Source organism: Physella acuta, unplaced genomic scaffold (assembly GCF_028476545.2).
Source record: "Physella acuta isolate Inbredline_101_S28 unplaced genomic scaffold, ASM2847654v3 ptg000648l, whole genome shotgun sequence".
Classification (NCBI taxonomy): domain Eukaryota; kingdom Metazoa; phylum Mollusca; class Gastropoda; family Physidae; genus Physella; species Physella acuta.
In genome coordinates, this window is record NW_026732167.1 from 716,144 (window position 1) to 729,200 (window position 13,057).

The window sequence follows — 13,057 nt, forward strand, 5'->3', positions numbered from 1 at the left end:
GAACATGACTAACTCATGTTAGTGTGTCCTATGATCAACAGGACTAAACGAGTATGTCCTAAGCTCATCAGGACCAAATAAATATGTGTTCTAAGTTAAACAGGACAAACTATTGTGTGTCCTAAAATCAAATAAACCGGCTCTTGTGTGTCCTAAAACTAACAGGACCTGTTTTTGTGTGTCCTTATATCAAGAGGACCAGCTCTTGTTAGTAAGTACCACGTTCAACAGCTTCCACACGTGTGTCCTTAGATCGATTCGTTTCTAGTCCTAAGAACACCGGGATCGGATTTTATGTCCTAAAATGAACAGGACAACTTAATTTAGTAAGTCATTGGGTCACCGGGACCTAATTGTGTGTGACCAAAGATTAAAAGGACCTTCTCTTATTCTTGTGTCCTTAAAACTACAGCTACAACTGTGGCCTAAAATTAAATGGACCGGCTGCTTTGTGTCGTTATATCAACTGGAATAAATCTTGTGTGTCCTTAGATCAACAGGATCGGATCTTGTGTGTCCTTAGATCAACAGGACCAGACCATGTGTGTCCTTAACTCAAGACAAGATCTTGTATGTCCTAACATCAACATGACCACTGCTTCTCCCAGTGTGTACAAACGTCAGTTCGTGTGTCTGTCTATGAATGCCATTAAATCTTTCAATCAAGTCCGTGACGTCATTAGGTTAACGACGCACATCGGAAGTAATAATTTCCTTTTTTTTTATTATATTGATGAGCGGTTGCTATGGCAACGGGTAATAGAATGTTCGTTTTGTCAAATCATTTATAACACGGGTATAAACGCGTGCAAGGAAAATGACAAAGTAAAATAAAGACACAGGAAAGAAACTTCGAAATGGTAGCCTAAAATTTCGCACTCTCTTTCTTGTGTTTATATCTCTGTTTTTTGTGTCGTTATTGAAAACTTTAAGTCTATCATTGGGGGGGGGGGGGGGGGGGCATGGGCGCGGTAGGTCAGGAGTGCGCTTGGCTGCTAACTCAAAAGTCCCGAGGTAGGATCCTGGGTAGATGAGTCTCGTAGGTAGGGGACAGCCAGTCACCAATTCAAAAACAAGCAACTGCTGTCTTCTAGTTCTTTCTTGGAAGCAAATTTATAAAGAAATTAGGCTGGAGGGGCCATATGGCGCATAACATGTTGACAAGTAATAATTGTGTTGGAAGAATTACCCTTCAATGTTTTTACTTCTTGAACGAAGAATTTTTTTTTTTTATAAACGATTTAATTGCAGCAAATTCAGCACTTCGATAGACATTTCAGTTGTCAATTAAGTTTGATATTATGAACTCCAACTCTAAAGTAATTATCTCCTTTTTTTATAAATCAATAAGAACTTCCAGCGTACGTACTGTTATAATTAAAATAATAATATAGAATTTTAGACCCAGGCTTCGATTTGACGAATCGTTTAACAGTCTTGTTCTAACGCGCAGAGTTAATCTTATTTTTTTTTTCATTATTGACTCCATATTATATGCTGGGGTTAGGTTAAAAATGACTTGCTTCTTTTGTCTTTTTGATTTTCCTTAAAACAACTAAGCTTTAAAGTTCCCTTTTCGTTCCTGACGGTCTATGGAGCAAGTTTCTGTGACCTTGGATTGAAGAGATAGTGCTGCAAGCACAATGCCCAGCCGGCTTTTATTTTCCTTAACGTGAGTTAGGTACACATTAAAGCTGGGTGAACTCAAGGACTTTCTATTGACTTTACCCTAATTGGAACTCAAGACTTTTCGCTAATTTAGGATTAAGAATCGTCAACATATTTTAAGCCATATGGCCTTTTGATTTCTTTTTTTTCTGGATATGATGTCATGGCCTTTGTCCACCCAGGAGATTTTAGCAAGGCAGCAGTTGTTAGAGTTTCATCCCCTTCATGGGTTGCTGTCTACACTTTAAAGAGCCTCATTTGCCCTTGGGTCCGAACTCGGGACATTTGCGTTAGTAGTCATGGTCTCCTTTTCCCTACCACGCCATCTGCCCCCCCCCCCCCCCCACCACTCTATATGAGACCAAACTTCATCTACAAAATAAATATTTAAAAAAAAAACGTTGACTTCTCATAGATTCTCTCCATTTACAACCTAAAGTCTTATAACTCTGTGCCATTATTCCTTAAGATGGCCGACTGACAACTGCAATAATTTTTACGTTCTTACATTCCATAAATAACTTTTATTTTAATTGTTCAAATGTCTCTGTCCTTTCTGTTTTAATCTGTTGTAAAAACTGTCACTTAAAAGAAAAGTAAACTAGCAAAATAAAATTGTGTTTAGCAACTATAATACCTTTACCTATATTCACTATTTAACTCTACCTTACTTACTATAAATCTTTCTACTCCAGTTTTTTAGACTGATTTGTAAAAGCCAAGCAGTTCACAAGAATAAGAACTCAGATTCTTGTGTATCTTGCTCTACATTGTTATAAACCAATCACTGCATTCAACTTCGAATACTCTCAAAGACAACAATTAAACTGAGCTAGCTCTAGACTTAACCTTTAACTAAACCGAACATCATTTAATGACCAAGTACGAGAAATGTCAAAATAAAATCCTTGACATTTCTCATCATTTGATTCATTAGTGCTAATTTAATGAAACTGAACATTAAACTCGTTTTTTAATTTGTCTAGATATTTTAATTAAATGACCCGCGGGTAACGGCCACGAGTGAATAAAAAAAAAATATAATTGATTACGTGGGTGGGGGGTGGGGTAGTTTTTTGTTGATGAATTAAATAAAATAATGAAGGGCTGAGTAAAAATACGTAAATAAATTAATCAACGTTGGTTTAAGAAAAGTCAATACAAAAAGTATTAATCTTACTGAAACTAGTGTAGTTTAATTTGAACATGTTTCAATACAAAAAGTAGTTAATCTTACTGAGACTATTGTTCTTTAATTTGAACATGTTTCAATACAAAAAGTAATTAATCTTTCTGAGACAAGTGTAGTTTAATATGATCATGTTTCAATAAAAATAGTAATTAATCTTACTGAGACAAGTGTAGTTTAATTTGAACATGTTTCAATACAAAAAGTAATTAATCTTACTAAGACAAGTGTAATTTAATTTGAACATGTTTCAATACAAAAAGTAATTAATCTTACTGAGACAAGTGTAGTTTAATTTGAACATGATTCAATACAAAAAGTAACTAATCTTACTGAGACTAGTGTAGTTTAATTTGATCATGTTTCAATACAAAAAGTAACTAATCTTACTGAGACAAGTGTAGTTTAATTTGATCATGTTTCAATACAAAAAGTAACTAATCTTACTGAGACAAGTGTAGTTTAATTTGATCATGTTTTAATACAAAAAGTAAATAATCTTACTGAGACAAGTGTAGTTTAATTTGAACATGTATAAAAAATAATGCTTTATCATCTACAACCTGGTTAGAGAGAAGTGGGTTAGTAACCACATCGGCACTGTGTGGGGGGATCCACAGAGGTACTTGCTGGGGGTCAACCACAGAGGTACTAAGTGGGTAAGCCACGTCGTTACTGTGTGGGTTAACCACACAGATGTTGGGTATCTCATCGTAACTAATTAAATAAAACTTTTTTTTTTACAATTGCGTGTTACAGTTGTAGTAAGTGAAGTAAAAGTATCCTTTAGAACATGACGTAGGGCAGGTGAAGTAGAGCTTACTTGATTTGGTGACCTCGGCATATGAAGGAAGTGTGTAGTCAGCACAATGCCCATACGCCTTAACTTTCCCTAATGTAAGTCACGTGCCTATCAGAGTTGGGTGGACTCAGAGATTCATCTTCCGGAGCCGAGCCCGGAATCCGAACTCGAGACTTTCAGGTTAGCAGTCGACCGCTCTACCACACCATACGACCTCACCGTCCCATTGAAGTAACGTTCTAAAAACAGTAATCAAATATTTCATGTTATAGATCTAGCAATAAACAATTAGTAAAATAGTAGATACTTATATGAGGTTAAATTTTGTTTGTTTTTTTAGAATAAACCCCAGCAGATTTCAAAGGCAGAAAAATACACCACAGACACAGATACCATTTAATGGTCATATCATGAACAGTCTGAAAAGCTCACCTGAACACAAAATCACTCACCTGTAAATGTATCAGATCACTTTGTTATGAATAGTTCATCACCAGTGTGCACCTTTTTGGATTTAGTGATCTGAACTAATTTTCGTGACAGCTGATAGTATCGATTCCTTTGACTCAGCAACGGTATGATATACTATATCAACTCACTGGCGGTCCATGGAGCAGGTGAAGTAGAGTTACGGTGACCTCTGCATATAAAAAGATAGTGTGGTCAATTCTATCCCCAGCCACTTTTACTTTCACTAACGGGAGTCAGATACAGATATCTATCTGGGATTATATGGACCAGTGGCGGAACTAGAAAAAAAGGGCCACCCCGCAAAAAAAATATTTTGGTCCTCCATATATATATTACACACACACACACACACACACGCACACACACATATATATATATATATATATATATATATATATATATATATATATATATATATATATATATATATATAAATTAAGGTCGGCTGTGGGCCCCTAGACGGCTTGGGCCCCCCGCATTGCGGGGTCTGGCGGCACTATAGTTCCGCACCTGGTATGGACTCAGAGACGCCATACGGAATGGAGCCCAGGATCTGAACTCGAGACTATACGGTTAGCAGTCAAACGATCTACTATCCGACCCCACCGTACCCGATGACAAAAGTAAGTTAGGCTCCTGACGTGCCCATGTGAATAGATAACATACTGTTTGACACCGTGTAACAACACACCATATCAACACACTGTAAGAACACATAGTAAGAACACACTGTAGCAACAAATTGTATGACACACTTGACGTTATAAATAACAATAGAACTACGATAAGCCATTCTAGAAAGGGCTAGGATATGTCGTCGTCGTCTTCGTTCTTAATGTTTTAATGTTGAAGGGGATCGAGATTTACCTGCCAGTGGGTTTGAACTCGAGACTTTTTTCGAATTTATCAACCATGAGCTTTTGCCGACTCGACCACGCTTCCAACACAATTAAGTGTACGTGTCAACTGGTTATGCGCCATTAAGGCCATTGACTCCGATTTCAGCCTGCTTTTCTTTTTGGATTTGCTTCTATAGCCTTTGTCCAAGAACAAACTACAAGGCAGCAGTTGTTTGATTTTGGAGTTGTCTCTCCTAGAAGAGTGACTGTCCCCAGCTAACGAGCCTCATCTGCCCGAGGGTTCGAACTCGAGACTTTTCGGTTTAACAACCATGCGCTTTTACCGACTCGACCACGCCGACCCCTCGCTAGGATATGTGATTGTAGATTGGAGCTAGGATAAACGCATTTAAGATTATCCTTTCAACATCAAAACACGTGGGGCTGATGAAGTAGAGTTCATCTGTTACAATGACCACGGCATACATGGGAATAATGTGATACGCACCAAGCCCAGCCGCCTTTGTTTCCTTAACGTGAATTAGGTCCCCATCAGAGCTGGGTGGACTCAGGGACGGTCTATTAATTTAAATTTAGATTCGAACTCAAGACTTTTGGGTTTCGGTTTAGCAGTCTAGCTCTCTACCGCTAGGCCACGCCGCCTATTAAAGAAAACGTCGGGACAGGCTAGTATAGAAGGTTCTGGAACGTTAGTGGACACAGCAAGACTTGAGTCTGTAGGCCGTCCCTGAGTCCACCCAGCTTTGATGCGTACCTAACTCACATCATGGAAAGTAAAGGCGACTGTGCATAATGCTGACCATATTATCCCTTCATATGTTCGGTCAAGAAACATGAACTCTACTTCATCTGCCCAATATATGATTAAATCTGAATGTGGTACTTTTCGATTATAATTGTAATTTTTGGGTACGTTCAATACTTAGTAGATTGTCTTTATAATAGCTTAAGACGCCTGACGTAGATTGAAGAAATCTAAATCTAGTCTTAATTTCGGATACTGGCCAGCCAGTTTGCGAAATAGAGTTATTCCCCCCACCCCCCCCCCCCCCTTCGTTGGTGCATAAACTACCGAGGTCACCTCTGTATTGTGTCATTAATACTAAAAATCTAATACAGCCGCCTCCATATCATGGATTAGCAGATATCCGAGCTTAATCCGACGAAGATCCTGTAATATGGGGTTAACTCAACACTGACCCACCGACCCGGAAACGACCCTTCCAGTTGATCCTGTAGTGACCCACTCGTGTGCGCATGCGTGTCAAAATTGGATGTTCTAATACGTTTTTGATCCCTCCATTTTTGCGTGCTTTGAAATCGAATAAAGTGTATTGATTTATGCAGCCACTGAAGATTCTACAGTACGCTACACAATCTTAATCCAACCTCCCCCATCCCCCACATTTACCCAAGCGCAGAATTAGAGTTCTCATTAATGTTATATATATATATATATATATATATATATATATATATATATATATATATATATATATATATATATATATATATATGGTAAGTTTTATATAGGTTTTAGCATTGGTTTTGGGTTAGGTTGAAAGTTATGTTAGGTTTTGTTTTAGAAATTAGATTATGTTATGTTGGTTTGGGGTTAGTTTGGTTGGGGTGGGATGGGTTAGGTTGTTTTAGTTTAGGTAAGTGTGTTCAGACAGGTGATTAGATGTGTTCAGACAGGTGATTAGATGTGTTCAGACAGGTGATTGGATGTGTTCAGACAGGTGATTAGATGTGTTCAGACAGGTGATTAGATGTGTTCAGACAGGTGATTGGATGTGTTCAGACAGGTGATTAGATGTGTTCAGTCAGGTGATTAGATGTGTTCAGACAGGTGATTAGATGTGTTCAGACAGGTGATTGGATGTGTTCAGACAGGTGATTAGATGTGTTCAGTCAGGTGATTAGATGTGTTCAGACAGGTGATTAGATGTGTTCAGACAGGTGATTAGATGTGTTCAGACAGGTGATTAGATGTGTTCAGACAGATGAAGGATGTGTTCAGTCATGTGGGTGGATGTGTTCAGACAGGTGATTGGATGTGTTCAGACAGGTGATTAGATGTGTTCAGACAGATGAGGGATGTGTTCAGTCATATTGGGTGGATGTGTTCAGACAGGTGAGTGGATGTGTTCAGTCATATGGGTGGATGTGTTCAGACAGGTGGTTGGATGTGTTTAGACAGGTGAGTGGATGTGTTCAGACAGATGATTGGATGTGTTAAGACAGGTGAGTGGATGTGTTCAGACAGGTGATTGGATGTGTTAAGACAGGTGAGTGGATGTGTTCAAACAGGTGGTTGGATGTGTTCAGACAGTTGATTAGATGTGTTCAGACAGGTGAGTGGATGTGTTCAGACAGGTGAGTGGATGTGTTCAGACAGGTGAGTGGATGTGTTCAGACAGGTGAGTGGATGTGTTCAGGAAGGTGAGTGGATGTGTTCAGACAGGTGGTTGGATGTGTTCAGACAGGTGGTTGGATGTGTTCAGACAGTTGATTAGATGTGTTCAGACAGGTGAGTGGATGTGTTCAGACAGGTGAGTGGATGTGTTCAGACAGTTGAGTGGATGTGTTCAGACAGGTGATTGGATGTGTTCAGACAGGTGAGTGGATGTGTTCAGACAGGTGATTAGATGTGTTCAGGCAGATGAGTGGATGTGTTCAGACAGGTGGTTGGATGTGTTCAGACAGGTGATTAAATGTGTTCAGACAGGTGAGTGGATGTGTTCAGACAGGTGATTAAATGTGTTCAGACAGGTGAGTGGATGTGTTCAGACAGGTGAGTGGATGTGTTCAGACAGGTGAGTGGATGTGTTCAGGCAGGTGAGTGGATGTGTTCAGGCAGGTGAGTGGATGTGTTCAGGCAGGTGAGTGGATGTGTTCAGACAGGTGGTTGGATGTGTTCAGACAGGTGATTAAATGTGTTCAGACAGGTGAGTGGATGTGTTCAGACAGGTGATTAAATGTGTTCAGACAGGTGAGTGGATGTGTTCAGACAGGTGAGTGGATGTGTTCAGACAGGTGATTAGATGTGTTCAGGCAGGTGAGTGGATGTGTTCAGGCAGGTGAGTGGATGTGTTCAGGCAGGTGAGTGGATGTGTTCAGACAGGTGGTTGGATGTGTTCAGACAGGTGATTAAATGTGTTCAGACAGGTGAGTGGATGTGTTCAGACAGGTGATTAAATGTGTTCAGACAGGTGAGTGGATGTGTTCAGGCAGGTGAGTGGATGTGTTCAGACAGGTGAGTGGATGTGTTCAGACAGGTGGTTGGATGTGTTCAGACAGGTGATTAAATGTGTTCAGACAGGTGAATGGATGTGTTCAGACAGGTGAGTGGATGTGTTCAGACAGGTGATTAAATGTGTTCAGACAGGTGAGTGGATGTGTTCAGGCAGGTGAGTGGATGTGTTCAGACAGGTGAGTGGATGTGTTCAGGCAGGTGAATAGATGTGTTCAGGCAGGTGATTGGATGTGTTCAGACAGGTGAGTGGATGTGTTCAGACAGGTGATTAGATGTGTTCAGGCAGATGAGTGGATGTGTTCAGACAGGTGGTTGGATGTGTTCAGACAGGTGATTAAATGTGTTCAGACAGGTGAGTGGATGTGTTCAGACAGGTGAGTGGATGTGTTCAGACAGGTGGTTGGATGTGTTCAGACAGGTGATTAAATGTGTTCAGACAGGTGAGTGGATGTGTTCAGACAGGTGAGTGGATGTGTTCAGGCAGGTGAGTGGATGTGTTCAGACAGGTGAGTGGATGTGTTCAGGCAGGTGAGTGGATGTGTTCAGGCAGGTGAGTGGATGTGTTCAGACAGGTGATTAAATGTGTTCAGACAGGTGGTTGGATGTGTTCAGACAGGTGATTAAATGTGTTCAGACAGGTGAGTGGATGTGTTCAGACAGGTGATTAGATGTGTTCAGGCAGATGAGTGGATGTGTTCAGACAGGTGGTTGGATGTGTTCAGACAGGTGATTAAATGTGTTCAGACAGGTGAGTGGATGTGTTCAGACAGGTGAGTGGATGTGTTCAGACAGGTGGTTGGATGTGTTCAGACAGGTGATTAAATGTGATCAGACAGGTGAGTGGATGTGTTCAGACAGATGAGTGGATGTGTTCAGACAGGTGGTTGGATGTGTCCAGACAGGTGATTAAATGTGTTCAGACAGGTGAGTGGATGTGTTCAGACAGGTGATTAAATGTGTTCAGACAGGTGAGTGGATGTGTTCAGACAGGTGAGTGGATGTGTTCAGACAGGTGAGTGGATGTGTTCAGGCAGGTGAGTGGATGTGTTCAGGCAGGTGAGTGGATGTGTTCAGGCAGGTGAGTGGATGTGTTTAGGCAGGTGAGTGGATGTGTTTAGGCAGGTGAGTGGATGTGTTTAGGCAGGTGAGTGGATGTGTTTAGGCAGGTGAGTGGATGTGTTTAGGCAGGTGAGTGGATGTGTTTAGGCAGGTGAGTGGATGTGTTCAGACATGTGGTAGGATGTACAACTAAAATGAAATTAGATTTCTTTGATGACCAAATTGTTATTGTAAGCGTAATTTTTACTGTTCACTGTTATCTACTTCGCTTACAATGAACTAGAAGGTTCGGTTAGGTTAGGGTTTAGGTAAGAAATAGTTTTAGGTAAGGATAGGTTTTAGGTTTGGTTAGGTAATAGGTTAGGTAATAAGTAACATTAGGATTTAAGTTATGTTAGGTTTTAGGTTAGATTTTACCTAAGTTTTAATGTAGGTTTTAGCATAGGTTTTAGGTTAGGTTTCCGGTTAGGATTTAGGTTAGGTTCTAGGTTAGGTTTTAGGTTAGGTATTCAACTGAAACAAATAGAGTCTCAACAACTTTCTAAAGTTTGATGGCGGTCTGATGAAAGGTGTAGTAATGCATAAAAGACAGACACACAGACACACAGATACACAGATACACAGATACACAGATACACAGATACACAGATACACAGATACACAGATACACAGATACACAGACACACAGATACACAGATACACAGATACACAGATACACAGATACACAGATACACAGATACACAGATACACAGATACACAGATACACAGACACACAGACACACAGACACACAGATACACAGATACACAGATACACAGACACACAGACACACAGACACACAGACACACAGACACACAGATACACAAATACACAGATACACAGATACACAGATACACAGATACACAGATACAAGATACACAGATACACAGATACACAGATACACAGATACACACGCATACATTGCTTTAAATATATATAGATAAAAGGCGTTCAACTGTAACAAATAGAGTCACGCTAGTTCGGAGCACAGACACCTTTGCTTATAGTTAATCAGGCACAATACAATTCTTTTGTTTTCATTATGCAGATACGCACACTATAGGCCTACATTGTGTAGATATTGTATGAAATTTCTTTGATAGCTGAATGTTATGTTGCAATATAAAATGTAATGTGTATCACAGGTGTCGCGGGGGGGGGGGGGGGGGGGGGGGGAGGGGGGGAGGGCTTGCGGACCGCACCGGGTGACACCAGTTAAGGGGGGGGGGGGTAACACCAAGGCAAAAAATAGCAAAATATATACAGAAAAATTATAATTTCACTTAATTAAATAATTAATTAGAGGTGTAGGTGTAGGTGTAGGTGTAGGTGTAGGTGTAGGTGTAGGTGTAGGTGTAGGTGTAGGTGTAGGTGTAGGTGTAGGTGTAGGTGTAGGTGTAGGTGTAGGTGTAGGTGTAGGTGTAGGTGTAGGTGTAGGTGTAGGTGTAGGTGTAGGTGTAGGTGTAGGTGTAGGTGTAGGTGTAGGTGCAGGTGCAGGTGCAGGTGCAGGTGCAGGTGTAGGTGTAGGTGTAGGTATAGGTATAGGTATCGATACAAACACAAATAAAAACACAAACAAAAACAAAAACCAAACCTCAAACGCAAACACAAACACATAAATACACAAACACAAACAAAAGAACAAACGAAAACAAACGAAAACAAATACAAACGCAAAACACAAACCCAAACACAAACACAAAGAAAACACAAACGCAAACAAAAAGCAAACACAAATACAAATAGAACACAACCGCAAACCTAACCGCAAACAATAACTAAAAATAATTTAAATAAACGCAAAAATAAACACAAACTTAAATTAGGCGCAACCATCGTGAAGTCACCAATAGGCTAGATTTTCGTGGGATCAGACACAACCCTGGAATCGAACTTGCGTCTCTTGACTCAGCCCCCCACCGGCGATCACTCCAAGCTGACCTACACGTCTTTTCAGGGAGGTAACCTAACGCCTGATGTCATCCAGAATGTCTAGACATGGTCTAGTTTCTACACCGCATCGACCTCGTCTGGTGTCTGGCCGGTACATTGGGTGGACTGGCTATATCCAAGATACTCGGAAAATTTAAAAACAGGCACCCAACCCCAGATAGAAAATTTTCCATTTGTCTTTGTTTCTCAATCAAATTTAATTTTACACCTCGGTGTGGAAGAATGGGAATGGTAAAAATGGAGAAATAAAAACAAATGTTTAACACTGAATCAAAGCACTTATAGGACTATCACGACAACAGCGGATCTGTGGGCCCTCCAAAATTTTATGCTGGGCGGCCCAAAGAGATTTTATCCTGGGGGCCCACCGAGATTTGATACTGGGGGCCCACCGAGATTTGATACTGGGGGCCCACCGGTATTCTTCGCGGTAGACCGGCGGGCCAGTCCAACGCCGGACTTGTTACATACCCTGTGACTCTTAAAGTCCGCATCGATCAAAATATAGCAAACAAATAACTATTAAATATTTGTAATACTATATGGTTATTTTCTAAAGTAAAGTAGAAAACTGTTTATTTTTTAAAAATTGAATTTTTTAAACTATGAAAATAAAAACAAAACTTCACTCAAAACAACGGATATTGATTGTGATTATGAGGATGCGTTCACCAATGAATACATTTGATGGTTAATCTCTGAGTATAACTCAAAATAAATCAATTTGTATAATTATTATTAGATATTTAACACGTTAATGATTCAATGATTTATAACAGAGCAGCAGAGGCGTAGCGACCCTTCCCGGCGCCAGGGGACAAACTTTCGATTTGCACCCCCCTCAAACTTTCGATTTGCACCCCCTCGAACTTTTCATTTGCACCCTACCCCCCTCAAACTTTCAATTAGGCGCCCCCCTAAGGTCGGCCCCCGCCCCCCCCCCCCTCGCTACGCCTCTGCAGAGCAGAGAAGTTATGATATTCAAATTATTAAAATATGACAATGGACAAAATCTTATAGATTCAACTGAAATATTAATATGTCGATAGCATGACAAAAAAATTGCAACTATGGTCATGATCTTTATTAATAGAAACTATATTATTGCATGATCTTACAAAAACAAAACAAAATGATCACAATGATCTTGATCTTTAAAACAAAACAAATATTACCAAAAAACATTACGATGACTAAAAAAAAATTGTTATGACAGTGGCCGTGAAATTTATTATAAACACTGCAGAGTTTTTCTAAGGAAATTAAGATTCTGGACGTAGTGAAAGAAACTTGAAAAAAGAAACTTAACTAGCCGGAAACCGGCAGAAAGAGCCGTGCTGCCCGGAGGGCGATCTCCAGCGTTTCAACAGCCAGTTTTTTTTTCTCTCTAAAATTAATGGTCGGCCTTTCTTGTGTAGTCACAGAGCCTGTTTGAACGGTGAGGGGGAAGGGGAGAGGGGAGGGGTCAGTGTGGTGAAGGGGGGGAGGGGTCAATGTGAGGGGGGGGGATCGAGTAGTCACGAGGATGCTCCGACGTGTGAGCTAATCAACTAGGGTAGAGTGCAGAAAAACAAGTTTCATCAATTTTCTCTTCATTTTAAAACAAAAAAGCAAGAAATAATTATATATGCTTGAGTTTATTTTTTATATAATTGAATTCAGCACTGTACAGAAACTTGAAAAGGGACTTTTGTTTTTTCTTATTTGGTTTTTGCTTTTAAAGCATTTTTAAACAAACAACAGTCAGTGACATTATTAA